Source organism: Camelus bactrianus, chromosome X (assembly GCF_048773025.1).
Source record: "Camelus bactrianus isolate YW-2024 breed Bactrian camel chromosome X, ASM4877302v1, whole genome shotgun sequence".
NCBI lineage: Eukaryota > Metazoa > Chordata > Mammalia > Artiodactyla > Camelidae > Camelus > Camelus bactrianus.
This window is the reverse complement of record NC_133575.1, coordinates 94,910,660-94,916,284: the sequence shown is the minus strand read 5'-3', so window position 1 is coordinate 94,916,284 and position 5,625 is coordinate 94,910,660.

Below are 5,625 nucleotides of genomic sequence, written 5' to 3'. Positions count from 1 at the left end.
CAGTGGTGAGATCTGCTTTAAAGATTTTTCCATATAACAGTCTAATACTGGCCAAAGTCTGGAACCCTTTCTCCACCTCTTTGTTTAGTCAATGGCTGGATACTTCTTCATGTGTATGGCTCCAGATCAAAACCTTGGGCAGATATTGGAAATTGTCAGCTCACTGCACTCCTTGTGACTGATATCCTTTTAAAAGGAGAGCTGAGAGGTTTCATCTCTATGGCTGGCAGAATGACTTTGACAAATGAAGATCATAGGCCGGTTATTTTGTAGAATGTGCCCCAGTTGAGACTTCACTAATGTTTCTTAATGATTCAACTCAGCATATGCATTTTTGGCAGGAATATCACAGAAGTAATGTTGAGTCCTCACTGCATCCTATGAGATGATGGATAATTTCAATTCGTCCCATTACTGATGTGCATTTTGATCCTTTGATTAAGATGATGTCTGCCAAGCTGTTCCACTCTAAAATTACTGTGTCTCATTGGAATTAATACTCATTTTATGGGGAAGTACTTTGAAATTATGTACACATCCTACTTACCATCCAAATTTTAATTTAGTCATTTATATCTAAATGAACTCAGTTTCCTATTTTATTCCATCACTGTCCCTATTTATTTTGATATTCAAATTGTCCTCAATTTGGCCATTGGGGATCCATTCAATCTAATTTCCATGTCCTTTTGACATAAACCCATTATTCTTTGAGCACTTTTTTACTTTGTGGCGCAAGAAGATGTACCAGGTCCATTTTATACCTTCTCTAGCCATGGAATCAGCTGGTTCTTTAAGAAGCCTTGAATTCTTTTGGTAAAAAATACATAGAGAAGATCTGGGAACTAGGTGTGCTCACTGCTATTAGGTGTTGCTGATCCCATGCTCTTTCAGTGTTCAGAGCTGTGGAATATATGAACATATATACATGGAATATATCCAAAAAACATATGCTTTATATGTATGTATCTATATGTAGAACTCTAATTTCAAGTTGGTACCTCATGAATGCCCTCCTCATCTCACTTGGACTCTCACACTCAATGCCAAGTCACTCCTCAATAGAGATATCCTCTTCATTTCATTCAGGATTTGATGCCCGGCACTGGTCCATCATGGGCACCCCCAATTCAAACTACCATCTATGCCTATCTTGCTCTGCCCACCTAGTAGCTTTAGGACTGAACTGTTAATGCAGAGGAAGAGAAGAAAGTGTAGGGAGAGGAAGGGAAAGGAACAGAAGGAAAAGGAGGGAAAGGAAGGGAGAGAAAGAGAAAGAAGAGGGCTCTCATTATTATTCAATGAGTTAGTAATTGAAATGTTGACTTACCCTTTGATCCAAAAATATTTATTCATTTTATTGAGTGAATTGTTTGTGTTTTAGGCTTGGATTCAGTTTATAGTGTTATTTGTAGGTGGCAGGATACTATAATTTCTGCTTTTTGAAATTTATGATCAACATATAAATGTCCTTTATGTACTTGAAAAGAGTGTTTATTTTCTTAGGCAAACATTTTACAAACATAATGTAAATAATTATGTTTTTAATAGCTCTATATTTTTAATTCTTAATGTTGTATTTTAACTTTAAACTGTGTATTTAAATCATCCTTTATTATTGTTTTGCCAGTTCATCTTTGGATTTTTTTTAAACAGTGTTTTAATATATGTATTTTGATCCCTCATTAACAGATAATGGCCCTCTGTCTTATTTAATGCTTCTTATGGTAAACTCTACTTTCTATCACATTAATATTATGATGCCCTGGTTCTGCTTTGTTTAGTTGGAAATTTTAACCTTTCTGAATCGCTTTCTTTTAGGGGTTTGTGTGTGTGTGTGTGTGTGTGTGTGTGTGTGTGTGTTTGTGTGTAGTACATATTTTTCAAATCCCTACTTGCGTCTCTCTATTTTAATAGGGAGGTTCTACTGTTTACAATCACTGTCACAAATTATATTTTAAAATTTACATTTAGCCATTTTTTTTACTTTAGTTAAATATATTTTCTGCTCTTTTGTTTTCTCTCAGTATCATGATGAAGGATTTGTTGTCCTCATTGCATGTTTAATTTTGTAAAAGACGTATATTCTGCTTTAATTGAGCATAGGGTGTTTGAGTTCAGTTGTTTGTTCTTTTAAAAGAAATATAAGTTCAAGTAAGTTTTCAAAACCTTAATTATCAACATCAAAAATAAAACAGTACCTATACACTCCTATCTCATAGGAGAGGAAAATTAACATTTATTTTACTTCTTTTCCTACTTTTCATCTATTATCATTAAATTATTTTTACAGTGTCTCTCAAGAATTTTGGTCATGAGAATTTAGTTTACTAATTATACTTACAGCTATTGTTTGGACACAATTCTTGAGCTTTGCATTTTTCTTACTACCAGTTTTCATAATGATTATTTTTTGTTCCCAGGTTTATTGTGATATAATTGACATATAACATTATATAACTTTAAGGTGTACACCGAGATTATTTGATACATGTATATATTACAAAATGTTTACCACAATAAGATTAATCATCCTTCACCTGACATAATTACTGAGTATTGTGTTGTTATGGTGAGAACTTTAAAGCTCTACTTTCAACTTTCAAAGATACAGTGCATTAATGTTAACTATATTCACCATACTGTGCATTAAATTCCTGGAATTTATTCATCTTATAATTCAAAGTTTGTACCACTTGACCAAAATCTCCTTATTCCCTTACCCTTTAGCCCCTGGCAACTACTATTCTACTTTCTGTTTCCATTAATTCCATGTTTTTAGATTCCACATATAACTAAGATCATACATATGTATCTTTCTCTGTCTGATGTGTTTCACTTAGTATAATGTCCTCAGGGTCCATCTATGTTTGTCACAAAACAGAATTTCCTTCTTTTTTGTAGGTGAGTAATAATCCATTGCACATAATACCACCTTTTCTTTATTCATCTTTCAATGGGCACTTGAGTTGTTTCCTTGTTTTGGCTATTATGAATAATGCTGCAATGAACATGGGAGTGCAGATACTTCTTCAACATAGTAATTTCACCTTCTTTTGATATATACCCAGAAATGTGATGGCTGCATTATATGATAGTTCTATTTTTATTCTTTGAGGAACCTCTGTACTGTTTTCCATAGTGGCTGCACCAATTTACATTCCCACCAATAGTACACCAGGGTCCCCTTTTCTCCACATCCTTGCCAGCATTTATTTCTTGTCATTTTTATAATAGCCAATCTAGCAGGCATGAAGTGATATCTCATTGTGGTTTGATTTACATTTCCATGATGATTTAGTGAGTAATATCGGACACCATTTCATGTAGTTGTTGGCCATTTAAATGTCTTTAAAATAATGTCTATTCACTTCCTCTGCCCATTTTTTAGTCAGTTTTTTTTTTTTTTTTTTTTTTTTTACTATTGAGTTCTATATGTTCCTTATATATTTTGGACATTAACCATTTATCTGATATGTGGCTTGCAAATATAGTCTCCCATTCTGTAGGTTGCCTTTTTATTTTGTCAATTGTTTCTTTTACTGCGCAGAAGTAGTTTAGTTTTATGTAGTCCCATTTGTTGATTTTTGGTTTGGTTGTTTCTGCTTTTGGTGTCGTACTCAAAAAATCATTGCCAAGACCAAGGTCAAGGTGCTTTTCTTTTCAATTTAATTTTTACTTTTTTAATATTTGTTTATTGAAGTACAGTTTACAATGTTGTGTGAGTTTCTGGTGTACAACATAATGTTTCAGTTATACATATACATACATATATTCTTTTTCATATTCTTTTTCATTATAGGTTACTACAAGATATTGAATATAGTTCCCTGTGCTATACAGAAGAAACTTGTTGTTTCCAAGGAGTTTTTTCCCTATTTTCTTCTAGGAGGTTTATGATTACAGGCCTCATGTTTAAATCCTTAATCTGAATTAATTTTTGTAAGTGGCATAAGATAGGGATCCAATTGCATTCTTTTGCATGTGGATATCCAGTTTTCCCAATGCCATTTATTAAAGAGACTGTTCTTTTCTGTGAATTTTCTTGGGTCCCTTGTCAAATATTAGTTGAACATATATGCAAGGGTTTATTTCTAGGCTCTCAATTCTGTTCACTGCTCTATGTCTATTTTTATGCCAATATCATATTGTTTTGATTACTACAGCTTTGTAATATACTTTGCAACCAGGAAGTGTGATGCCTCCAGCTTTGTTCTTTCACAAGATTGTTTTGACTGTTTGGGGTCTTTTGTGGTCTTAAAATAAGAATTTTAGGATTGTTTTTTCAACTTCTTTACAAAATACCATTGGAATTTTGATGGGGATTGGATTGAATCTATAGATGGCTTTGGAAACGATGGACATTTTAACAGTATTAACTCTTCTGATCCACAAACACTGGATAGCTTTCCATTTATTTGTGCATTCTTCAATTTATATTTTCAATGTCTTATAGTTTTTGGTGTATAGATCTTTCACTTCCTTGGTTAAATTTACTCCTAAATTTTTTATTGTTTTTGATGCTATTGTAAATTGAGTTGATTTTTTATTTCAAGATTATTCACTGCTAGTGTATAGAAATGCAACTGATTTTTGTGTTTTGATTTTGAATCTTGCCACCTTACTGGATTAGTTTATTAGGTCTAAGAGTTTTTTTGGTGGAGTCTTTAGGATTTTCTATATACAAGATGAATTCATCAGTAGAGGCAATTTTATTTCTTCCTTTCCAATTCAGTTGCTTTTTATTTCTTTTTCTTTTTTTTTTTTTTGCCTAATTTCTCTGGCTTGGACTTTCAGTACCATGTTGAATAGGAGAGGTGAGAGTGAGCACCTTTGTCTTGTTCCTGATACTAGTGGGGAATATTTCATCCTTTCACCATTGAGTATGCTGTTAGCTGTGAGTTTGTCATATATGGCCTTTATTATGTTAAGGTATATTTCTTCTGTACCCAATTTGTTGAGAGTTTTTATCATGAAGGGATGTTGAATTTTGCCACATGCATTTTTAAATATGTCTCTTGGTCTCTATGACATATATTCCTTTCAGGGAAGGGTAAGTTAAGAGAGTATATTTCATGCACAAAAGTAGTAGAAATACCAACTTTACTCACTTGATGGGGTATAGAGTTCTTTAGCTATAAAATTCTCAAAACTCTGCCTCTTACTTCATTCTATTGTTGCATTTAATATCTCCAAAAATATTTGAGATCAACCTTCATTATAAGTAATTTTATTTTCCCTTGCCTGGGTATTTTTTTCTCCACCTAAAGTTTTTTGTATAATTTCAGGTGCACATGATTATTAATTTTGCTTGGTATTTAATGAGTCCTATCAGTTTACAGAGGCAGGTATTTCTCAACCCAGTATCATTCCAAATTTTTACCTTCCATCACATTATTCTTACTTGTTGTAGTCTTTTCTTCATGATACTTTTTTTCCTATTAGTTGTATCTCTCTTCCCCATCATTTATATTTACCATTCTTTTTAACATTTTCATTTCTTTTTCTTTTCCTTTGAGTACTGAGAGAGGCTCATATTTGTCCTCTACCTCACTGATTCTTTTTTATGTAATATTTATACTACTTTAAGTTTTCAGTACTATTTCAAACTCTGCTATGGCATTG